Source organism: Protopterus annectens, chromosome 8.part0 (assembly GCF_019279795.1).
Source record: "Protopterus annectens isolate FY-2018-M chromosome 8.part0, PAN1.0, whole genome shotgun sequence".
Lineage (NCBI taxonomy): Eukaryota > Metazoa > Chordata > Ceratodontiformes > Protopteridae > Protopterus > Protopterus annectens.
In genome coordinates, this window is record NC_056741.1 from 415,678,014 (window position 1) to 415,704,334 (window position 26,321).

The 26,321-nt window shown below is 39.1% G+C and overlaps 1 protein-coding gene across 1 annotated transcript in view; it reads left to right on the plus strand.

Annotated features, from left to right (window-relative positions):
- RORC (RAR related orphan receptor C) overlaps positions 1-26,321 on the plus strand; it is a 2,019,495-nt gene that overhangs the window by 365,434 nt on the left and 1,627,740 nt on the right.

A 26,321-nucleotide genomic window follows, 5' to 3' on the forward strand; every position in this document is an offset into this window, starting at 1 on the left:
GTGAGTCATTTTTTTCTTTAACTACAATATCTGGATTCCTTGCTTCTATTTTCTTCAGAGTTGGCATGTAATGATCCCATGTGATCAGTAGGATGATTCCATGTGTTCAGTATTTCTTAATTTTTAGCAAGTTTTTGCGGTTGATGTTTCCAGTGAAATCAAGAACTTAGGCGTAAAGCTAGGGACTGTGAGTTTGAAAACATGTAATTCACTTTAAAGAGAATTATTTGTAGTACACAGAATGATTGTGTGAGAAGTTATTGATGGAAAAGGACTCACTCTGGAAAAAACAGTAGAGTAAGTAAATTTATTGACATATGAATGAAAGAGTTTTCTAGAGAGATGGCATGCATGCATTGTAAAAAAGGCCATTAAAAGGAAAGTAAAAAATGTATATATAAAAAATATAATGCAGGCCAAATATGACAAGTGACAAGGCATAGTAGCCAAACCTGCTGTGATGGCACATTTAAAACTAAAAATGATAAGATAGCATCAGAAGTATAGCCTGTGTGTGTGTGTGTGTGTGTGTGTGTGTGTGTGTGTGTGTGTGTGTGTGTGTGTGAAATGTGGGTGCAATCACAGAGGTAGAGCTTGCAGGGTTAATTGCAGAATCTGTAGTTGTGTTGATCATTTTATTAAAGTATACAAGTCTAACTAGAAAAGTACCTTTCACAAAAGTAAGGTTTTACTAGTAGCTGAAGAAAACGTTGAGAATGTTTCTTACAAAAGCAGCACAAAATCAAAATTTGAAAAATAAATATTTGTTAATACAGTTGATAGGGTATATTAAAGAGAGAGAATTCTGATAAGTGCTGCTTGGGAAGAAACTATTGGTAAACAAAAGTTGTTGAGTAATGGTAAGTGTGTTGAATTTAAATTGAACACTGGAACAGAGTGTAATACTTTGGATTAGATTAAGGTTTGGGAATAAAAGACAAGCTGTTGAGTTCTGTGTTTACTTTGTTACATTCTGGCTATAGATGCATCCTGTAGGACAAAGGAGACTTGAGTGTTTATTTTTAAACAATTTCTGCTATGTATTTAATTTGATTTATATCCTTTAGCCTCCTGTTCCCAGTGGCTGTCCCAAATAAAATATTTGATTTACTAATCTGTTGTTCTATCAACTTAAGTGAAGTAGAATTGTTGTTGACTGTGAGGCGACAACATTTAAAAATTATCCCTTCTTTTAGACCTCACCTCCATTTTTTTTTTGGTTTTGTCGTTTTCATAGTCACCATATTAAGCTATAGAAGTGTGTGTGTGTGTGTGTGTGTGGGGGGGGGTATGACCCACTACTACTCTTTGCTCATTATTCTGAGTCTCAAGATAACTGTGATGTGTGGAGAGCAACTTAGAATGCTTTAATGTGTGGCTAAATGGGCCATCATTTTTATGACAAGTAGATAGCAGATGTGCATATAGAAGTAGCTATTAACTGTTAGGTAGGGATGAAATCTGTTTGTATAAAGTTACTGTTTTCCCAGTTTAGTCACTATCTGGCTTTGTAAGAATTGTGTGCATTTGGAGCTATCTGTAGAAAGTAGCTGACCCTCATGTTTTCTCTGTTTACACAGTAACTATCTGGCACTACGGGACTAGCAACATGTTGCTGTTATTTTTTATCATAAATGTCTGAAGTGCACGTAGAAGTAGCTATAATTGTTAGTTGGAGATGGTCAGTGTTTACAGAATATAACAAACATTTTAACGATCTTCCCATTTTAAACCTCAACATTTGGCTTAACGTTCCTTAAAAACATCAGACGTGCACAGAGGGTCACTATAGCTTGTATAGAAGCAGTGGACTGTCTAGGAGTGGTAAGTCAAACACTACTGTGATCATTAGTTTTCCCTTGCAATCAAACAACAATTGCTTATATGGGGGGGGTATCTTTTGGGGGAGGGAGAAGATTTATACACATATGACAACATGAAATATGTTCTATTTTTTCACAGTGATCTAATGAAGGATGTAGTACAGTTATGTAATAGGTTCATAGGTATTTACTAGGCTAACGACCACAAGGGCCTTTTTAGGCCTAGACATGCATCCCAGATTTCTGACAAGTTCTGATACCCTTGATAGGTGTAAGCAGAGGCTTGGGAGATGAAACATTTAGAAGCTAGGGCCTGGGAGATGAACCTCTTACAGGGTGCGTGTGTCCATTAGAGACATAGGTGCCAAACCAGGGATGAATTTCCTGTTCCCATCCAATTGTCCAGGTTGCACTTCAGTTGGGTTAGAAAGGAACTCTGCTTCATATGGATGAAGAGCCTGCCCCAGACACGGAGAAGAACTTACCATAACAGTAGATGTCCTACTTATCACTGTTACAATATTCCTTTCCTCACTGTCTTCTCCTTTTCTATTTATTTATTTTATTTATTGAAGTTTGATGACCAGGGAAGTCCATTGGGCCAATGGAGAGCCCGTTTTCAGTGGAGGCCCGGGGAGAAAAGCTTCAAGAATTGCATTTACAATGAAGTTACACTTACAATGATTAAAATATTGACGAATCAAGACACACAAAATTATGTACAAAAAGTATAAAAGCAGGACATATTTACAAAAATAAGCAATTTGTCATAAATCGTAGAGTACATGATGGCAATGGCTACTTGCTGCTAGCCTGTGACTGCTAGGAGGATTGAACATTTACAGAATACATAAGCATTTTGTTGGATAATTTAGCAAGGAGAAATGTAAAACACAACATTCTGTTTTACATTTCTTCTTATTCTTCTCCATTTTTCCCTCATAGACTAAGGGGTAGCACTGACTTTCTGCCTCTCCCCTCTTAGCTGACCAGTTTATTTTGTCTCTTAGGCCTCTTAAGGCTTTCTAGCTTGGAGATAGTCTCAGAATTTACACTCTCACATTCACTTATGTACCCTTACACCCATGGATTTAAGTCATGCATCAGACGTATGACTCCATGGAAAGTTTTGGCTTTCGTACCCTGGCCAGTTATCCAGGTTATTTTGTGAGAACTGAATTGTTTATTATACTGCAACAGTGATCAGTACAACATATGTTATGGAAAATTCTTAAACAACTGTGCTATCATTACAGTTTGGAAACAGAGTCAGGTGGAACCAAGGGTCCCATGTAATATACAAGTTCAATAAAATGTCCACTAGGTAAACTTCTTATCATGATACTAAATAACGTTACCCGTTATCTCATGTAATTCAGCAGCACAAGCTAAAAGACACATATAATGTGCAAATTCAAATAAGTTTTGCTCTCCAGGTTCATCATTAAATTAAATTTTTATTACTAGTTGTGTGTGAACCATTCTCACAGGTAGAACAACCATGTCCAAGATCTGAGTTGGCCATTCAGTCTATCATCCTACCATATATGAATCAAAGAACTGGCAACAACCACCTGACCTTCTCCTTATTCAGATTCTTCTTGTTCTCTCTCCCAGCTCAACAGTTTCACAACAATTATTAGCTTCCCAGAATATAATGCCACTAAGTCTTTACTCTCAAAGTCTGTAATAGCTATAACAGATTTAAGCCCTTACGAGCAATCTATCACAGACTAAACAGTGGTAAAAAGTTGTATTCCTGACAGAAAAAAGTACTTCCAGCACTGCCAGAAACAACTGTATTTTAACTTGCTCTATTTACATTCCTTAATGACATCAACACTTACATTTCTTAATGACATCCAAAACCAAAGCCCTTTGCTGCATACTAGTCTCTGAAAGGTCACAATGTACTGGTAATGTCCTTTTCTCAATTGTCTTCTTCCCAGGCTTTCATAAATGAGACAAAATCTGGTCCTTTACCTACCAGGTAACAAACTGAACCAAAACTGAGTTTCAGGCTCTTATTCCCTAAAGTACAATAACTGGGCTAAACTAGATAGAAATTATATTTCACAGGAATATGTGCATTTAATTGAGAACTTCGACACATCCAATAACTATTTCAGATCATATGGCAATAATAACTAAGATAAAATACAGGGTAATGAAATACAGATGAGATATTGGCTTTCCCACCTACCTGTTAAAAAGAGAGGAGATTAAAGGATGGGAATTAGAAATTAGGGAAGATAGAAAGTACTCCAGAAGTTATAGCTAATGAGTGGTATAAAATGTAAGTGGAGTTTAAAAATTGAATAGTAATAACTGAAAAAATAGATCTGGTTAAGAAGTAACAAAGAATTATTTAGAGAGGCTAACAAAGGTTGAAGTATTATAGAATAAGGAGGATTTCACAGAACAAAAAGAGGCACGATTGCAGAGTGATAAAGAAAAAAATAAGGAAATACATGGATAATGTGCATGAATTTGGAAAGATTGCTGTTAAGCAACTGTTTTTTTTGATAATAAGGAGGAAGGGTTGTTGCCAAACTTAGGGAGCCGTTAACAAGAAAATAAGTAGAGATCCTGTAGCAGTATTTGAGATATCTGAAAATGTTTGGAAATTTGAATAAAGCAGAGAAATAGGAAATCAAGTAAAAGCACAAATAGAAATATTTATGGAAGCCTTAAATATGTCAAGGTGAGAGGTAGATGAGGCTCAACAGTTAACAGTTAAGATAGTAGGAGATGATATAAAAATGGCGATGTATAACTGATCTACAGGAAAGTCTCAAGGAATAGATGGCATTCCGATAGAAATTTGAAGACAGGAAGGAAGTGGTAAAGATCTGGAAGTTTCTGATTAATAGTATTTTAAGGGGGGGCACCAACATCCTGGAAAAAAGCTGTGGTGGCTGTAATACCTAAAGATGGTAAAGAACCATCATATCCATCTTCATATAGACCCATTTCAGTTTTAAGCCATGATTAAAAAGTGTTTCTATTATAATGGCTAAAAGAATGGCACATGTGATACCAAAATTGATAGAAATGGATACATGTGATTTTATGGAGGGAAGGCAAACATTTGACAACATTAAAAGAACAATGATGATCTAGAGGGAAGTAGAATGCAAAAAAATATTGCTGTTGGTGGGTCTTGATGCAGAGAAACCATTTGACAGGGTAAGCTGGGATTTTATGTGTAGGGCAAATGAAGCATTTGCATTTCCTGATACAATAACAAATTTTAAATAAATAAGTAAATATTAATTATAAGGATATATGAGAGATAGGAGACAGAAAAGGGTTCCTCTCAAACCGCTTAGAGGTGTCCTCTTTCCCCTTTGCTATTTGTGCTATATTTAGAACCATTAGCCAAGAAAATAAGGGAATCAGAAATTCAAGGATATGATTGGTATACTTTTCAAGAAAAGTTGGCTTTATTTGCAGATATTGTTTTGTACCTGGTGGTACCAGAAAATGACATCTCAGTGTTGTGGAGACATTTCCTTTTTTTTGGGATGTACTTACTCCTGAATTGGTTCAGCAATACCCATATTTATGGGGACATAACATAATCCTTTTTAATCCATATTCCTAAATGCTTAATTTTATTATGTCAGCTAAGGATATGTGGGAAGAGAATAAACAAAAGTTAGAACAAAAACTGAGAAACTGGAAGCTCTTGCCTATGGATATGAATAGCAAGATACAAGCAATAAAAATGTTTTTAGTCCTTTTAGTTTTATACACAGGAGAGGCATATTTTAATCAACCAGGAGAAGTTGTGGATAGTAATTAAGAAAGAGAGGATTGATTTTATCTGGGTGGGGAAGAGGATAAGAGTCAAGTGGTATATGCTGATCCTCCAAATTGAACAAAGAAGTTTAGAATTACCTGATTTGAAGGGATATTTTATAGCTACAAAGTTAAGGCTTGCATGCATAACACAATCTGAAAGCTAATTTAAATGGAAAGGGATAATGATGAAGGGGGGTATTCCAAGAAGTAAGGAAAGAGTGGGATTTTGAAAGCAGATCCTTAAAGACAGTCTTACAGAATATTATAATCATAAACTAGCTGAAAGTATACTAAGAACTAAGCCAAGACAGGAATGAAGAAAGGAGATTTTGCCGATCGGGATGACTGCAATTAGGGGTACAGAGAATAGGCAAGAGGGAGTTGGAATTTACTGGAGGAAGCTGGCAAAGGAATCAAGGTATAGCAAACAAATAACTAGAAAGGGAATGGCAAGAGAATGGGAAGAGGCCAAGAAGACATTCGGATTGCAAGCTAGTGGTTGTCTTCCCTATCAGGGATTGATATCGGATTTAAAGGCAAAGAAAAGGGGTACGAGAATTTAAAGTGAAAGACCTGCTCTAGTAGATTTTTTAGCTGAATCTAGGACAGATGTAGCTGTTAAAAAATGATAATTAGTAGGGCTTATAAAATATTGCATGATAGGCATAAGAATCAATTAGAGGAAGTCAGAAAAGATTGGGAAGAGAGACTGGAAAAACAGTTTAGAAGTAAAACAATGGGAAAACACATGTATGGCTTCTAAATATACAACAAAGTCCATAAGGTTTAGGATCTTTGCTTGGAAGTGTTTGCATAGATATTTTTTACCCCAAGCAGACTTCAAAGAAATTTTCCTTAGGTAGATAGCACATGTTGGAGGCAGGGCCGGTGTTAGCATTTTGGGGGCCCCCAGCAAATGTCAAGTTGGGGGGCCCCCTAGGCACTTTCAGTATAAGTATCATTCTGTCGGTGCCACCCCTCCTAAGAAACCTTTTAGTTTATGCTGCAAAATTTTAGGAGTAGCAGACAGACCTGTAGCTACAAGCTCTTACATTACAACAGGCCTATATACCACACTATGTTGATCTGTCTAACAAAGGGACACTTACAGTTACTGGTATTTAGTTGCAACAATGATACATTGCAATAACTCTATGTACAGGTCTGGAATTAAATGAACTTATGACTAGACCTACCGTTTCAACTGCCTCCACCCCCCAGTCCTCTCCTCTGACCCCCCCCCCCCAATTTCTTGGCTCCCCATACTATGCACATTACTTTTTTCTTCCTTTTCTCACATTTTGCCTTACTCGTAGCTTTTTCAAAAAGCCATAATTTTGTATATGCTCTGAAGTGCATTTTAAAGTTTTTTTTTTCTTTTTACACAGCTGTTTCATCCAGTAATGTCTTGAACAAAAATTATGATTAAGGAAAGAACTTCACTGTTGCTGATCAACTTTAGTTTTGCTTGCATCCTTTCAACACTCTCTCCTGAACAACACAGCACATTAATAATCATTTAGGAAATAACTCAAATAACCAAGGGCCCAAGAAGGGGTTACAGATGGTTCATGATGCATTTTAGAGCATAATTAAAGCATTTTACTCCAATGGTGGCCTAAAGAAAAATCATGAAAAAGAAAATCATTTCAGTCTTATTTTTTTTTCTTTAAATTGCCTTAGTCATATATTTCAAGTGATAGCTGATATACATATACATAGCATGCTTCCTCACCTGTAACCCTCAAAGTCAGCCCCATGTATATGTGCCTGATGTATGATTGTGAGAATGATTTCAGTAATATATTCTATTTTGTTGGTCCTAGACAGTACACCACCCCTACACAAGCTATAGTGACCTTATTTTTACACTTCTGAGGTCTGTGAGAAAAGTAAATAAACAATGACCACACTGTCCTCAGCTCAGACAAAAGCGATGTCATGTGCACACCTCTAAGGTTTGACTGTAATGAAAATTAAAGTTGTAATAACCACACAATCCCAGCCCCCCATAATGTACAGCAGCTTTCTGTACACACACATTTGTGCAGGGCTGGTTTTAGAATGGCTGTGGTTGAAACCAAAGGCTTTTATCAGCTTTATCCTAAAATGGTCATATCTCAGCACTCTTCAAGTTAAACAGCTCAATTAGAAAATTGATAAATTTTTTCTCCTGACTTTTTTTCAACCAGCAACAGCTTTTGTGGGGTCCCTACAGAGTCAAAGATGATTAAGGAGCCCCAATATCCATTTATACAGTCTGGTGAGTGGGGGACACCAGACTCCAAGATCATCAAAGTGTCTGAATGTTCTGTGATATATTTTATGTCTTACTTTTGAAATTTAATTACTTGTTAGGTACATTTTTTACTGATACCCAGAAGAATAATGTTTGTGTCCTGACATTATTGGGTGCGTGCACATATAAAAATCAGTGATATTTTTTACATACACACATGGACACACACAAGCATAAGCCATAGTGGTACTAGTTTTGTACTTATTTCAGCAAATAGCAATACACTGTACAACACCGGTACTGCCACACCAGATCAGTAACTGTTGTTTAGCAGTCATCAAACAGCACCAGGGGTAAGTCACTTATTTACCTCATTGGGCAGTAATGCATACCTGTCACTGGCCCTGATTTCACAGACCTTCCCTGATTGTGTTCATACTTTTGCTTTCTCCTTCGTAAAAAGTTTAATTTGCTGGTAAATATTTCAGGATTACAGTCAATCAATCCAGACATCTGAGTTTTATAATTATTGTCCAAAAATACGTGTTGATGCAAAAGTTGTTATTCTACTAACTTTTTAAGTGCATTAGAGTAATATTTAAAATGCAGTCCTGATTCTGAGCCTTTATTCTATTATTTTTGGGATTGCACTGAATTCTTAAGCAAGGAAATTGAGAGTTATAGTATCTGGTGTTCTGCTTGTATTTATAAAACTCCCTGAAAGAGAAAATCATCCTTGATGATCAGAAGTATCACTTCTTCTTAAAATCCAAAATTTGCACTGACATAAGTCACTCTGTGCTGCTGATCTCTCCAGTACTTACCTTGCTCATGTTCATTATCAGCTTCATCCTAACAGGGTCATATTACAGCCCTGTTCAGGTTAAAGAGCATAATTAGTAAATTAATACAGTTTTTCTTCCACATTTTTCCCCAACCAGCAGCAGCTTTTGTGGGGCCCCCACACAGTCAGGGATGATTAAGGGCCCCCCCCCCATCAACCACGGGTATAGCAGGGACCTAAAGCTGGCTATGTAGTTAGCTTTAGTGGAGAAAATGTCCAACAGCAAGGGTTAACTAAGCCAGGGGCACTATGTCTGTGGTAAAATATTTAATGGAATTCTGATGCCTGTTAGTTGACAAAACACTGTTAATACGACTAGAAATATCTTTGAATTTTAAAGGGGATATAAATAAGAGTTATTATCCATGTGGTTTATTAAGTATACAAGAATGCTGTACTAGCTTTTGTTGGCTTGACAGACATGTTACAAAACATCAGGATAAGATAACTTGCTGTGGTTGGGGGCCCCCAGGGAACAGGGGGCCCCCAGCAACCGCAGGGTTCGCTGGTGCCTAAAGCCGGCTATGGTTGGAGGTGTGATGAAGAAGAAAGAGGTAGCTGGGAACATATGTTTTGGGAGTGTAATGAATTGGAAGATTTTTGAAATTCTTTACAGAGTACTTCATCAGAAATATTGGGAGAACAATTCTTTTGAGCTGGGGTACAGGATATGAATTGCCTAGACATAGTAAGGCCTTATTCATAGATTCATATCTACTAGGAGATCTACTACTGCGAGAAATATTACTAGGCTAATGACCCAAGGGGCTTTTCTAAGTATAGCAAATTTTTCCTGAAAGAATAATAATGTCCTGTATCGAAATAGGACATTGAGAGCCAGGCATTTATAAGCTACCTCTATCCATAAGGGACATGTTTTTCAGGCCCAGTGTAAATGTCCTATATTGCAATCCATTGGTCTAGGTTACTGTTAAACTGAGTAATAGATGAACTCAGCTTCACTTGGATGGGAAGCCTGTTCCATAGGAGGACCAATCTCTGGGACACATATCTGTCTCTCCAGGATGTTCTGTTTAAGTCACAGACAAAATACAGATCCTGTAAACCTTGTATTTCTGGTACTGTTTGAGTTATGAATATGCAGGAGATTCATAAGTGTGGGATTTGCGGATGTCTTGTAAGCCAAGCATAGATCACCTCTCAGCAATCTGTACGAGACTGAAATGGCTTCAAGGCAGGTTTTTGTTATGCCTTATTAAGTTTAATTCTGTTGACTAGAAAATGAAAATCAAAGTTTATGCCAACTGTATTTGAGGTACTGAATGTTATAAAAAGGATAAAAGAAGTGGAAGAGGGATCTTTAGAAAAGGGAATGAACAAGTTACATAGAAGTAAATGGAAACTGTGGGAATAATACATGCATAATAAAGTTCAGGAGGAGGAGTGAAGTTTAAGGGAAGGCAGGAATTCAGTATTTTTTTTTGTAATGTTGAACTAACGATAGTAGCAAAGAAAACATATTTGATGTATATTGTATTTGAATATAAAATGTTAAAATGGTTTGTTTTCTTTTTTGATGTATGTTTGTCTGTGTCTTAAGTGATAATTTAATGACGTTGTTAAAAAAAGGAAAAGATTGGGAAGAAAGATTAGATAAGCAATTCAAAAAGAAACAATGGGAGGACATATGCATGGCTCCCGAATATGCAACAAACTCTGGAAGGTTTAGAATCTTTGCCTGGAAGTGTTTGCATAGATACGTCTGTACCTTAACCAGATTCTAAAGAATTTTTCTTCAGATAGATGGCAAATGTTGGAGGTGTAACGGGGAAGAAAGAGGTACCAGGGAGCATTTGTTCTCAGAGTGTAATGAGTTGGCAGACTTCAAAAAAGTTGCTACAGAGTACTCTGTCAGGAATACTGGGCGAGCAAATGAGTGTAACTAAAGACATTATTTTGCCTAGACATATTAAGGCCTTATTAAGTTCAATTCCAGTGACTGCCAAAAAAGCAAATACTAGAAAATGGAAATCAAAGTATAAACCAGCTGTACTTGAAGTAGTGAATATTGTAACTGAGATAAAAGAACAAGAGGTGGGACCTTTAGAAAAGGGTAGGAGTAAATTACATAGTAAAAAATGAAAACAGTGGGAACTATACATGCAGAAAAATGTTTTAGAGGAGGAATGAGGTTGGGGTTTGGTATAATGCTTAAGATGTTTGCCTAACAAACATAAGGTGCAGGGTTTGATTCTCAAGTGGGAAAGCTGGCTAGGATTAAAATGGCCCACAAGGGCAGTTAGCCTAATACTGACCTATGAACCCATAAGAAAAGTCAGGAATTGAACAATATGTTTATTTATTTACTTATTTAACATTTGTTTACCGGGAAAGTCCGACTGGGCAAGTTGCCCATTTTCAGTAGAGGCCCCGGGAGAAAAGCTTCACATATAATCAACATAACAGCATGCTTTAAAACATTACAAAAATTGTCAGAGAAATGGTCGCATACAATCATATAATAAGACATTATCACAGTTACACTTAGTAACAAAAGTCATTAGAGTCAGTAGAATTCTCAGAGTCATAGAATAAGGCATAACATACGATGGAATAGCGAGTCAGTAATGCTTGTTACGTAACCTATGCAATCTTATAATTATAATCAAATAAGTTCAGAAAGCAGTAGAGATATATTGAAAGAGGACAGTAGTGAGAGAGAGGAGGGGGAGGGGAGAAATAAGGTCAGCCTGGTGAGGAGCAGGAGCAGGAGCATAACCACTTGTCATTTAGCTGGATCTTTAGCAATTTTTTGAACTGCGATGGGTTGGTTGTGTTTAGTATGTTCTGGGGGATGGAGTTCCATGATTTAGTTACATAGTTGGAATATAGCACATCTCCAAAGTTACTGTTGGATTTTGTAACTTCCAGTAGTAGTTTTTCAGAGGATCATAGGGTCCTGCTGTTTCTTAGTTCATAGTATAGTACTAGGCTATCTGCCCTGGGGCATTTGTAAGCCTAGCCATAGTGATGTGGCTTTTGCCACCCCATGAAATGGTACAAAAAATGTACAGAATAAATTTAGAATACTGTGCCTCTGTCTAGTAGTGACACAATGAAGGTCCCCTTATATAATAGAATTAGTTTACTGTGCCCCTGTCTAGCAGTGACACAGATGTGACCCCTGGGGTAAACTTACGATCTCCCATCCACTCATCAAGATTTCTCTTGAAGAGAGTCAGTGAGGGGCTCTGCCTAATACGAACTGGGATCTTGTTCCAAAGCATGGGAAGCCTCTGGGTTATGAATCTATCCCTCCAGCATGTCCTATTCATACTTGTGCCGAGGTTTAAGTCTTTAGCTCTCATGGTCCTGATGGATTTGGATTTTTTGAGGTGGAGCATGTCCATCAGATCCTGATTGGACATGGCCTTGTACGCCAGGCAGAGATCACCTCTGAGCAGGCGGTATGCTACTGAATAGAGCTGAAGTTTCTTTAGTCTGGCAGGATAAGACATATGTTGGAGACCCTTGATCCTCTTGGTGAGGTAGTTTTGTGGTCTCTCCAGCTGTTGCAAATGCCGGGTGAGGTACATACCAAATGGGGCATTGTACTCAATCATGGGTCTGATGAGGGAGGAGTATAGGGGTACAATGACATCCTTGGATCTGGATGTGAATCCCTTCATGATGAGGTGTGCAAGGTAGAATGTTTTTCTAATCACTTTGGCAACGTGGGTGTCAAGTAAGAGGTCGCTGTCGACTTGGGTCCCTAGGTCTCTGATTACTTTTTCCATACTCAGTGGGTTGCTGTCTATGTGATAATTTGTGGGTACTTTGTTTTTCCCAAAGGGATGACTATACATTTTTGGCATTTAGTTTAAGGCCGTGACTCCGGCACCAGTTGTCCGTTTCTGTGAGGCCTTTTTGTAGGATGTATGTGTCCGCTGGTGTATCGACTATGGCGCCTAGTTTGCAGTCATCTGCAAACTTTGTCAGACACAGCCCTCCCATGTTTGCTTTAACATCTGAGAAATAAATGCCGAACAAGAGGGGTCCCAGGACAGATCCCTGTGGGACACCACTTGTGACTGGCTTTGAGTCTGACATTGCTCCAGCGATTTTAACTTTATGGGTTCTGTCCTTTAGCCAGTTTGCAACCCATCTAGTGACATAAGGGTTTACGTTTAAGCTGTTGAGCTTATCTATGATGCCTGAGTGGGGTATTGTGTCGAAGGCCTTAGCCAAGTCCAGGTAGGCTGTATGGACTGCTTTGCCCTCATCAATGGCTCTAGTGACTGTTTTGAAAAAGTCAACCAGGTTCAAAAGGCAGGATCTGCCCTTTACAAAGCCGGACTGGGTGGGGTCAAGTGTCTGTAGGTCCCCTATGTCTCTGTTTATGAGTTCCATAATGATTCTTTCCATAGCTTTGCAGACCAGGCTGGTTAAGCTTATGGGGCAGTAGTTTCCAGGGTCTGTAGAGGCACCCCCTTTGTGGAGTGGGACCACTGTTGCTGTACGCCAGTGTTCAGGTACATATCCCGAAGTAAGGCTAAGGTTAAGTAGCATTTTTATGTGTGGGTTTAGCTCCTCTTGGAGTTCACATAACACGCAACCCGGGATACTGTCAGGTCCCATTGATGCTGTGTTTTTAGTTTTGTTTAGGGCGGTTCTCACTTGGACATCTGAGATGACAGGGAGATTACATTCAGCTGGGATAAGTATTTCTTCTTTTGGGGGTGAGGGAGGGGAGAAATTTGCACTGAACCTGTCAGCCAGAATGTTGGCAATATCTGTGGGTTCAGTGTATTTTTTGTTGTTGTGAACCAACTCTGAGCATATCTGAGGGTTTCCGCCCAGGATTCTAACATAGCTGAAGAAGGCTTTGTGGTTATCTTTAGTGTCCTTAGCGATTTTTCTCTCAAAGTTGGCCTTGGATGTTTTTATGAGAGAACGTAGTTTTCTGCTAATGTTGATCAGAGATGTCTTCCCTTCATGGGATTTTGCTCTGACGTGCAGTAGCCTCCTTCTTTTGTTATACAATTTGTTAATGGCTGAGGTCCACCAGACAGGATGCTTGCCTTTGGTGGAGAGGGACTTAGATTTATTTGGGATTGCATGATCCATGCATTCTTGCAGATGTCCATAGAAAGCATTTGTGAAGGATTCGGTATTGTGGGATGTGGTATCCACTGGCACAGTGGGCTTAAAGGATACCATCTCAGTCTTAAGAAGAGTGAAATCTGCTTTTGAGAAGTTTTTTACTGTGGTCTTTTGTGCTGGGGGTGGAGGTGGGATATGTATATCCAGGGTGATTAGTTTGTGGTCAGATCTCACTAGTGAGGGGTATACTTCCGGTGTGGAGCATTTTGTCCCCATGTTTGTGATGATCAGGTCTAGTATATTATCTCCCCTAGTGGGAGTGGTGACTAGTTGTTCCAGTGCATTTGAATTTATGAATTCCAGGAACCTTTGGGCTAGGGTATTAGGGCTAGAATAATGTACCCAATCTATGTTTGGGTAGTTGAAGTCTCCCAGTATGATGGTATTTTGTGATACATTCATATCCTCCAATGTCTTCAGGAAGGCTGAGTGGGGTTCTTGAGATTGGGAGGGTGGTCTGTAACATGCTACCAGTTGTATAGCAGTTTTGCCTATGGTTAGTTGCACCTGTATGGTCTCTGATGCTTCATGTGTTGCTACTAACCTGGAGGTGTGGGTGTCCTTGATGAATATGGACACTCCCCTCCTTTGTGGTTCGCCCGGGTTTTGGGGCCGAAAAGCATGATATGAGGTATAGCCTGGTAGCGCTGGGGTGCTCTCAGGAGCCTTGAACCAGGTTTCAGTTACTGCACAGACGTCGATGTTCTCCATGCTGAGGAGTGCATCAAGTGCCTGCATCTTGAGATTTAGACTTCTGGCGTTGAGCAGCATTACCCTTAGTTTTTTTTCCATTTTTGTTTTCTAAGGAGGTGGGTTTGTCTTTTGAGCCTTGCCTAAAAAAGGCACTATGGGGGTGGCAAGAGCCTTAGCCAATATCCAGAAGCCCAGTGGTGACAAATGTAAGTCATCCCTTGCGAAGCAGCGTGGCTTGTCCAACATGTCATCCCAGGCAGACAGACATTGGACCCCCTTAGAATGACACCAGTACTTGAGCCAATTATTAAAGCTGATCATCTTGTCTTTGTATTGTGGTATCATTCTTGCTGAGGGCAAGATGCTGCTCAGGGTCAGGGTCATACCAGCCTGGGCTACATAATCGGAGAGCTCCTGTATGTCTCTTTTCATGTAGTCCAGGGAGGTACGTCTCAGTCATTCACACCAGCATGGACAATGACGGAGTCATATTTGTACTTGCTTTGGAGTGACTTGAGTCCGTGTGTTATGTGGCGGATCCTAGCTCCCGATAGACAGCCCACAGTCACCCTCTCCTTGTTCAGCCTGGTCAGCGGGACATCACTGTGTCTGACTATAGAGTCACCTATTACTAGTGTATCAGGCATGGTGTTTGGCCTTAAGGGCTGTGATTGGTTGACACACTGGTTTATTGAAGTATGTGTTGCATGTGTTTTGTTTTGAGGTGGTGGATTTTTGGATGTCTGCTTTGGGAGCCTTTGTTGTTTTGGTAAGTTTTTTATTAGAGCCTCCGAGTATGTCTTTGTGTTTTTATGTGTTTGGTTTGCAGTTGTGGTAGGTCTATGTGGGACTAGGATTGTTGTGTGTGTGGTTACCATCTCCTCCTGTCTGGTCATGCCAGCCCTGAGTTGAGAGAGTTCAGCCTCCAGTTTGGCTATATAGTTGCATCTCTCACATGTATTTGTGTTTGTTGGGAGGAGGAGAAGGTTGTCTGTGTACATGAGACAATTGTAGCATTGTCTCAAGATACCCAGATTGACCAGCTGAACTGGAGAGGACGCCAGTAATCTACCACTCGACATGCTAGAACAGTATAAGGGAGTGCTGTACCTTTAAGGGAAGTGGATATTCACAGGGGTGGTAAGTAGATGTAGTGCTTTACTTAGTACGAGAGTGCTTACTTAGTAGAGAAGTATTGAGAACAATTGCTAGGCTTATAATATAGTGAGTAGTCTGTTTATACTAAGAGTAGAGCTTCCTTAAGGGAAAATTTGAAGAGCAGACCTGGCGGAGCCAGAAGAAGTTTGACCGGCGCTGCGCTATGCGCAAAGCCGTGCAAACGCGGATTTTAAACAGTGAACTACAAAAGAGCTAGAAATGGTCCAAAACAACCAATTACTACAGCTTCTTGTGCTGAGGTCACTTCCTACAGGGACAGGTAGGCTGCTCAAGGCTCCCCACTCCCACTGGTGAGCAAAGAAACTTCCTTCTATCCAAGTAAGGTAATGGACAACACAGGAACTACACCACAGCCCAGAATACAGCAATGCCTGTAAACTGGTCTAAACTAGTCGAGGAGAGGCGTGAAAACAAGGATTATTTTTTGTTTTTGTTTTTGATAGAAACACACAGAAAATGCAGAAACAGTGATAAATCAGTTACACAGGCTAGCACACTTTAGTGGGCAGCCTCAACAGTGAAATTAAACAAACAAACAAACAAACTTTCGATCAAATTCGACTAAAATGTAACTTTAAGTGCAGATTTTAAAATAATGCAGCAAACAGTTAAAAAACAGTTCAAGCTAGTTCAGGGTAAGCTACAGAAGCTATTCCAAGTGAAAAAAAGCAAAGATACTTAAATCCAGAAAGTAGTCGTTTTTCTGAGTTCCCTGTAGCTAGGACCACTCTGCAGGACCATGAGGAGCTTGTCTGAGCAGTACAGCCAGAAAAAAATGCCCAGAGGTGGATTTTAAACAGTGAACTACAAAAGAGCTAGAAATGGTCCATAACAACCAATTACTACAGCTTCTTGTGCTGAGGTCACTTCCTACAGGGACAGGTAGGCTGCTCAAGGCTCCCCACTCCCACTGGTGAGCAAAGAAACTTCCTTCTATCCAAGTAAGGTAATGGACAACACAGGAACTACACCACAGCCCAGAATACAGCAATTCCTGTAAACTGGTCTAAACTAGTCGATGAGAGGTGGGAAAACAAGGATTATTTTTTTGTTTTTTTTTGTTTTTTTGATAGAAACACACAGAGAATGCAGAAACAGTGATACATCAGTTACACAGGCTAGCACACTTTAGTGGGCAGCCTCAACAGTTAAATTAAACAAACAAACAAACTTTCGATCAAATTCGACTAAAATGTAACTTTAAGTGCAGATTTTAAAATAATGCAGCAAACAGTTAAAAAACAGTTCAAGCTAGTTCAGGGTAAGCTACAGAAGCTATTCCAAGTGAAAAAAAGCAAGGATACTTAAATCCAGAAAGTAGTTGCTTTTCTGAGTTCCCTGTAGCTAGGACAACTCTGCAGGACCACGAGGAGCTTGTTTGAGCAGTACAGCCAGAAAACAATGCCCAGAGGCGGATTTTAAACAGTGAACTACAAAAGAGCTAGAAATGGTCCAAAACAACCAATTACTACAGCTTCTTGTGCTGAGGTCACTTCCTACAGGGACAGGTAGGCTGCTCAAGGCTCCCCACTCCCACTGGTGAGCAAAGAAACTTCCTTCTATCCAAGTAAGGTAATGGACAACGCAGGAACTACACCACAACCCAGAATACAGCAATGCCTGTAAACTGGTCTAAACTAGTCGAGGAGAGGCGGGAAAACAAGGATTATTTTTTATTTTTTTGTTTTTTTATAGAAACACACAGAAAATGCAGAAACAGTGATAAATCAGTTACACAGGCTAGCACACTTTAGTGGGCAGCCTCAACAGTTAAATTAAACAAACAAACAAACAAACTTTCGATCAAATTCGACTAAAATGTAACTTTAATTGCAGATTTTAAAATAATGCAGCAAACAGTTAAAAAACAGTTTAAGCTAGTTCAGGGTAAGCTACAGAAGCTATTCCAAGTGAAAAAAAGCAAAGATACTTAAATCCAGAAAGTAGTCGCTTTTCTGAGTTCCCTGTAGCTAGGACCACTCTGCAGGACCATGAGGAGCTTGTCTGAGCAGTACAGGTGGTTTTGTACTCGGGTCTTGTAGGGATGGACATTTGTCAGGTAGGTATACTATGGAATGGGCTATGGTAAGTTGGTTTAGGGTTACAAGGTTGGAAAGCTCTAGCCATTGAATTGTTTCAGAGCAAGAATGTGATGGGCTATATGGGGCAGGTTGGCGGCAAATCTGGCTGTTTGTAGTAGCATGATTCAAGTTTGCTTAAGTCTGATTTTTTGAGATTTGTGCATATAAGAGAGGCATAGAATAAGGTGGATAGTAGGTGGGTCCTGGCGATACCTTGTATGGACGAGTTGGTTAAGAATGGCTTTATTCTGTACACCTAATTTAATGTGGTCCTTTTTCATGGCATGAGATACAGTATATGTTTGTCAAATTTTAACTTACCATCTAGAATGATACCTAGTAGCTTAGTTTCTGGGGTGGGTTTGATTAGGATGTGATTGGATGAGGTGATTTTAAAGTCCTGGTGAAGGAAGTTTGTTTTGTGACAGGGGTTAGGTAACAGCATTAGTTTGGTTTTGTTGGGATTTAAGATGAGCTGGTATTTTTCTAAGAAAGACTCAATGGCAGTAAAAGATTTTTGGGTAGCTTCCTGTAGTTGTATTAGGGTAGGTGCAGAGCAGATGACAGTGGAGTCATCTGCATACCATGTAATGGTAGCAAGGTTAGTTGGTGTGTGTAGGTTATTGGTGAGAACTGTGAAGAGCAGAGGCCCAAGTATCGAGCCTTGTTGAACACCTACTGTATTGGGAAGCAGAGAGGAGACCTCATTGTGCCATTTGACTGCTTGATAGCAGTCAGTCCGATAATTTTGGAACCAAGAAAGAGTGTTTTTTTGATATGTCATGGGATGCCAGTTCTTGTAGGAGCTGTTCATGGGACAGTGTGTCAACTGCCTTTGATATGTCTAGAAATAGTGAGGCGAACATTTAGCCATTGTTTTTCAGAGGGTTAACAGTACTGGTAAGTTTAAGAAGTGCAGTGGTAGTACTATGGCCTGGCCAAAATCTGTGTTGTGCTTTGGATAGTAGGTGCTGCATGAGTTGAAAGTGGACACATTTTTTAAATTTTAGAAAGAGGTGATAATATGGATATTGGCCTATAGTTAGATAGTTCTAGTGAGGAGCCCCCTTTGTGAAGTGGAATTACATAAGTTTTCCAGGTTTTATGTACGTACTGTTCAGTGATAGATCTATTGATCAGTGTTGATACTAGGTAACAGATGACGTCGGCTGCTAATTTGATGTGATAGTTTCGTAGTTTGTCAGCAGCGAGAGTTGTAGGTTTTTGATGGCTTAGTAATTTCTTGATCGTACTTGTTTGGACAGGTTGGAGAGAAAGTGAGGTGGGCAAGTCAGCGATAGCAGGATGAGAGATTTGCTGTGGGCTATTTTTGTTTTTTATAAGTGAGAGGACGGAGTTTATGAAAAATGAGTTAAACTGGGATGCTAGGCTTTCTTCTGAGTTTTTAATGTTTGGAGATGCGGTGGAGGTACAGCCTGGATAGACAAGCTGGTTGATGGAAGACCAGAATTTTTTTGGGTTGTTTTGATGCTTGTGGTGCATGTTTGTATAGTACATGTTTTTATCTGCTCTGATTTGCTTTTTGCAAACATTTCCTAGGTGGTCGTAGTTGTTGAAGAAAGCTTTGGATTTGTTGGCTATATGTTGGTACCTATCTCTTTGTTTTAGTAATTGTTTGGTTTCCTTTGAGAGACATGGACAGTAGTTAGTTTTTGATCTTATGTGTCTTATAGGGGCCAGTGTGTTTAGTATATCTAGAAATTTGTTGCTGAAATAATCGACTGTGGGATTTAGTGGTAGGTATTTTAATGGGGACCGGTTACAGTTATGAAGTATTTGTTTACAGGTGTCTGTGGAGAAATCTTTTGTATTACTTATTTGTATGATGTTGGTCTTGTGGGTGAGCTACGGTGCCTTATAAAGTAGGCTAGTAGGTGGCCACTTGTCTGGCAGCCTGAATGATGGATTAGTGAAGATTTATTAGGAGACAGTTGAGAATGGATTGTTTGCTGCTTTTGTCAACTCTAGTGGGTGTATGTATCAGTTGGGTGAAACCATATAGGTTGATGTGATTTGAGGGGTTATCTGAAGAGTAGGTTTGCCAATCAGTATTAAAATCTCCAACTAATATAGTTTCTTGACTAAATGTAGCTGAGGCCCACGAGAGTAGGTTTTCTATAGTGGAAGGGTTATTGTTTGGTGGAATATAAGTGGCTAGCAAGACAATATGTTTATTGTCACTGATTTTTAGATGAGAGGCTCAAAGTTCCACGTTATCTATATTTGGGACATTTACCTGCAGTTTCTCAAAATTAAAAGTGTCTTTATATATAATTGCTACTGTGCCACCTTGTGTTTTGTCCTGTCTTGTCTGAGAATATTATACCCAGGGGAGATGATTTCATTGTTGTTTATGTGGGGTTTAAGCCAGGTTTCAGTTAAGACGGCATTGTCAGAAGTGTGTAGTGATAGGGTAGTGTGGAGTTTGTGTATTTTGGTTTAAAAGACTTCTGAGGTTTATATTTATGAGGAGGATGTCATTCTTTTTTGGATATGTTGGATAGTAGAGGGGTGTGTATCGATTTATCATTGGTTTGGGGGGATTGTTCGTGATGGCTGTGTTTTCTTGGGTGAGGACAGAGCCTGAGTTGGTGTATGTCTCCACATACCTGGAGACTTGTTTTTTTTTGTGCTAGTAGGGGGAATATTTGGTGGGTATTAATGGTTGTTTTAGTGATATTAATGAAGGGGTACTACACTGGGGGTATCTATATAAGAATAATTCAATACTGGATGGTGGAGTTGTGGATGTGGGGTGATATGTTGAAGTTGGAGTGGACAGTTAGGGGTTTGTGGATGGGTAGGTTGGGAATTTTAAGTAGATAATGGGAAGGTTGTTGGGTGTGGTGAGGGAGAGTACAGTTACTAATGGGACGAGTGTTAGGTGTAAAAGTATCATGTTTGAGTACTGGGTTTGAGGTCGGGGGAGATAGAGGCGGGGGAAGTGGTGATCTGGGAAATGAGGTGATGAGAGAAGGATATAGTTGAGGCTTTGTGAGATAGGGGATAGGATAGGAAGGGGTAAAGATGATAATGTGTAACGGCGATGTGATTGACAGTGGTTGGTTGGTGATTTGTGGTGGGTGTGGTCTGGTTAGGATAAATGTAATTGATGTGGCGGTGGATGAGAATGGGTGTAGGGTAGGGAAGTGGAGTGAGTCCGAGCGTAGCGAGGGTGAATGGAGTGGACTAGCATGAATTCCTACTGTGCATGCAGTGCACAAAAAACTCTCAGCCACCTTATACTGAAGGATGCAGAAAAGCTGAAATGGTATTGTACAATAACAAAAACCTGTTCTGCACAAAATTAGGCTACTTTGGTTTGGACATCGCTACACTTCTTTTTCTTTTTTATATTTATACATGTTTTTCTTTTCTGTTTTATGTTTCTGTTTAAACTCTCATTTTTGTGGAGGTAGCATTGGAACAGGAAGTAGATCAGTATATCAGCATGGGCAGAGAGATGTCTATAGAAAGTCAGGGGTTGCATTAACAGGGGATAAGGAGGGGGTGTACTAAAAATTAAGCAGCTACGGGGTATGGAATGCTGGCATTCCTGAAGGCATGCTCTCTAATACAGATACCAACTGAACAGAAAGTAAATATTTAGCCCAAGGCATACAACATACTTATTTTTTTTTTATTTTTGGGGCCAAATAACACTTTGTTCAGTATGGGTTAGGTGGGTCCTGGTCTTTGGCTGGTTGCAGAACAGGCTAACTCAGAACAAACTTTACTGTTGAGATGTGGCTGGGATGGAAACTAAAGGTAGAAATAGGAGCGTATAAGATTAGGTGGGGGACAAAGAAACAATAGGAAGTGAAAGACAGTACTTCCAGCTAAAAACACCTAGTACTAATAAATACACTGTAACGTAATGTATGTTTGGTATCCAACACTTCCAGAGACAACGTTCAGTTACACTAAATGTAAAGTTAAAATATCCAGAATATAAGGCTCCATTGACACAGTGTAATGCTCTATGAAAAAGCTTACAGAGGTAACAGTTACATTGACCTCATAGCACATATAGTAATATAATTATCTAAGAGCCAGAGAACAGGCACAGTATCTATACACTGCTTCAAAATCTAAGCTCTGTAACAGTGCTACTAACAGTACTGAATTCAACCTGTACATCGGTAATGCATTGAGACAAAAATATGGCTGTCTACTGTTTAGGCATTCAGAGACTTAAAATGGCATTATGCAAAGGAAAAGAACGCCGTTCTACATATTTAAATTGTAGAAGGAAAAACATTCTGTTTGATATGCCTCAGTATGCTTGCTTCAGTATGTCTCTAACATACAGAAAGACACCACATGGATAACGGGTAGCCTGACTTTAAAGATAACAGAAATAGTTAAACTTTAAATAAATAAATATTGTCCATAGGATGCCATGATTAGTATTGTGCAAACATTTACAATAAAAGTGGATGTCACAGAACACTTAACTGGTGACCATGCTACTCTGGGAAGACACTCAGCTTCAGGGATTTTTCAAAATGGCGCCCGTAGTTTCAGGGTAATGTATAACCTAGCACCAGATGTTTGGTGAATAGGGGGGAAGGGTTACCTGTGAAGGTATGAGTGGAATTAGGTAAAGGAAGATAAAAATGACTGGCAAGAATTCCCAGTGTGCAGTGTGGGAGGGTGACCTAATGGTTAAGGTGTTTGCCTTACAAACACAAGGTACAGAGTTTGAATCTCACAGGGGATAATTGGCTAGGCTTAAAAATGTCTCGCAAGGGCAGTTAGCCTAGTATTAATCTATGAGCCTATGAACCTATGGAGGACGCCGAAACACTGAAATCGTATTGTACTATAACAAAAACTCATTCTGCCCAAAATTAAGTTACTTGGGTTTGGAGCTCACTACTCTTCTTTTCCTTTTTTTTATATTTATACATGTTTTTCTTTTTTTGTATTTATACGTTTTTCTTTTTTTATATTTAAACATGTTTTTCTTTTTTTATATTTAAACATGTTTTTCTTTTTTTATATGTATACATGTTTTTCTTTTTTTATATTTGTACATGTTTTTCTTTTTTATATTTATACATGTTTTTCTTTTTTTATATTTATACATGTTTTTCTTTTAGTTTCTATTTAAACTCTCAATGTTGTGGAGGCAGCTTAAGAATAGAGAGTAGATCAGGACAATATATCAGCATGGGCGCAGAGAGATGACTGTAGGAAGTCAGGGGTTGCATTAACAGGGGATGGGGGGGTGCACTTAAAATTAAGTAGCTATGGGGTATGGAATGCTGGCCTTCCTGGAGGCATGCTCTCCAATGCAGATGCCAACCTAACACAAAATAAATATTTAGCCCAAGGCATACAACATACTTATGTTTTTTTCTTTTTGGGGCTAAATACTGTGGGTTAGGTGGGTCCCGATCTTTGGCTGATCGCAGAACAGGCCGACTCAGAACAAACTTTACTGTTGGGATGTGTCTGGGATGGAAATTAGTGTTTTATTTTTCTTTTTATGGCCAAATACGCTGTGTTCACTGTGGCTTAGGTGGGTCCTGATCTTTGGCTGGTCGAAGAACATGCTGACACAGAGCAAACTTTACTGTTAGGATGTGGCTGGGATGGAAATTAGTGTTGTATTTTTCTTTTTATGGCCAAATACACTTTGTTCACTGTGGGTTAGGTGGGTCCCGATTTTTGGGTTGTTGCAGAACAGGCTGACTTAGAACAAACTTTACTGTTTTGTTTATATTGTTTATGTAGTTTTGATTATATGACAGTACGTGATGTGTTGTTGTTTGTCTTTTCGGCTTTTTCTCGGTAAGGGGTCGCCACAGCGGAACTCTGGTTCGCTAATGATTGGCAGTAGATTTTTAAGAAACGTCGAGGTGCCAGCTCGACGCCCAACCTTCAACGAAGGCGCGCCTATTTATGCACGCATGTCTTTCGGACGCTACCCAACCGTGGGGAGGACATGCAGACTCCACACAGAAGGCACTCCCAAGCCACGCCGAGAATCGAATGGGAGAACCTCTTGCTGTGAGGTAACAACGCTACCGTCACACCACCACAGCTACATTGATTTTAAATGTGAAGTTGTAAGATAGGCAAACTTACATACTATATAATAGTAATCAAACCATATCAATAAATAATTCAATAAAGATGTTTTGAAAGGAAAAGGCAACTATGCACTCTATGTCAAATTATGAAATTTTATAGGCCTTCTTGATGCCCAATGCCTGTGTCCTTTTCCCAGGGGTTGTGAGATCTCTGAGTTAGTATGAATAATTAGCCAGGAGTGTGGGGCCACAGTGGGGGCTTGCCCTCCCTGCAGAAAAAGATCTTTTTAACTTTGCATAGTCCATGTCCGTGGAGAATGCACAAGTGTGTCAACATTGTGTTGTTGACATTAACGTGCTGACTTCAGTGGTGTCAAAGCTTAGTGTAATCGGTTTGGATCACTAGAGCCATGTGTTGTTTATGTGTTCCATGGTATATCCAATCCTGTGGAAATTTTTTTGTACCCTTCTCCTGACTGATACCTTTCAACAATGAGATCCCTTTGATGCTTTGTAAGCTCTCTGCGAACCATGCCTTTTGCTGTAGCAGGCAACTGAGTAAATGTCAGGAAAATCCTACTAGGACAGTTGAACTTTATTTGGGGTTAATCAGAGTCTCTTTAATTGATGGCAGGTGTGTACCCAAGAAGACTGAATGTTGTAATTAAATCAAAAGGTGCTTCAGCATAGGGTTAGTTGGGTTTGCACACTTATGCAACCAGTGTATTGTATGTCTTTTTATTTTTTATATTTTTCCCCCTAACAGATTTGTTTTTCAGTTGAATTGTACAGGTTATAGGTCACATTAAAGGTAGGAAACATTTTGAAATGATTTATTGTGATCTCATTTTGCACAGCCTCATATTATAGTGTCTGTTTTTTTGCCATGTGAAATACTGATGCATATTATGTAGCTCTTTTAACACCCTTAGTCTGTGCTTTTGTTACTGAAAATGTCTTACTATTTGTGAGTAACTATATTTAATTTTTACTAATACCACAATTCACTTCAACAGCATGAATGACTTAGGGACCAAATATCATTGCAGTATATTGCTGCCAGACATTTTTTCCGGTACTGTCCAGTGAGTCTGTGAAACAATGCATTTCTGATCCAGTGTGATTTGTGACATGTTCTCAGATAACTTCAGCTCACTAATGGCTTTATCATTGCCTGTAGCACTCTGATGTGATGACGTATTTGTTTTTAATCTCCGCATTGGAAAGCACTGAAGCACTCACCCCAGTAGTCCTACGGTTTGTTTACAGTTTGACAAGCACACATACTTGCAGGTATTTCTGCCTGCCTTTCATTTAACACAAAAGCAGACCTGGTATATGTAGTTTTAAAGCCATTGTCTGTTCTGTTTCATGCCTAGTGTTTTCAGTATATTTTCTTTTCTGTATATCATGACTATCAAATATACTGTCATAGAATATACCAGGCAAGTTTGAAAAGAGGCTATTCTCACCTTGCCAACACCCATTCTCAGGCTGTGCCACATTTTACAAGGGAGGAAGCACCTGCAATTTTAGGGACAAATTAAAGGGCACTCATCCAGCTGTCTGTGCAATGTCTGAAGGATGACAAGGGACATTGCATAGCGTGCAGGAAGAGTCTGTTCAAGCAGGGAGAGGTACTGGACGATGAATCCCTGCACAGATTTCCCCAGCACTGCCTGATATATGAAAATCCATACTTTTTATGCTTTAACAGTCTGCTGTAATGCAACATTCCATTAAGCATACCTTTAAATGGATTTCAACAAGTGCTTTCTTTCTTTGATACATTTCTTACCACTTAAATTGTCCTCTAATATTCCATCCAGCCTATTAGATAGGAAATTTCTCCAAAATCAAAAAAAAAAAAAAAACACTGCCATGTACCACAGTGCTACTGACTCTTGTTAAAAATGATTAAATGCCAACCCTGGTTTTGAAGTTGATTTATTTTAACTTTTAAAAATAATTTATGCCCCTCAGTGTATACTGTAAGATACTGATATGCTTAAGTCAACTTCTTTCTTGTTGACATTACAACGGGAACAGAAAAGACTAATAAAAGTGGAGTCGCAGTTCCAATGCTAAAAATGTAAGTGCGGTGATAATGATGGCTACTGAAGCCTTCTTTTGAAATTCCATATTTATGTATATTGCTTATATTTTTGAGGGAATTAAAGGCTTTAAATACAATTTGTGATAATGCTACAATTAAACTAAAATAATAGTATAATGGCTGTTTAATAGCAGAGTACCTTTCTGTGCCTCTGTACTTCATGGTGCTTATACTCTTAGGTTTTATTTTAAGCATATTTTAAGTACAATACTATACTTTAGACATTTTTGCCCCTTTTCCCTTTCACATTGCTGAATGTACAGGACAAACTAAAAGCAGTGCTGTATGGTATGTGTTAATAGAATGTTGTTGTATCTTTCGGCTTTTCCCGGTTAGGGGTCACCACATCGGAA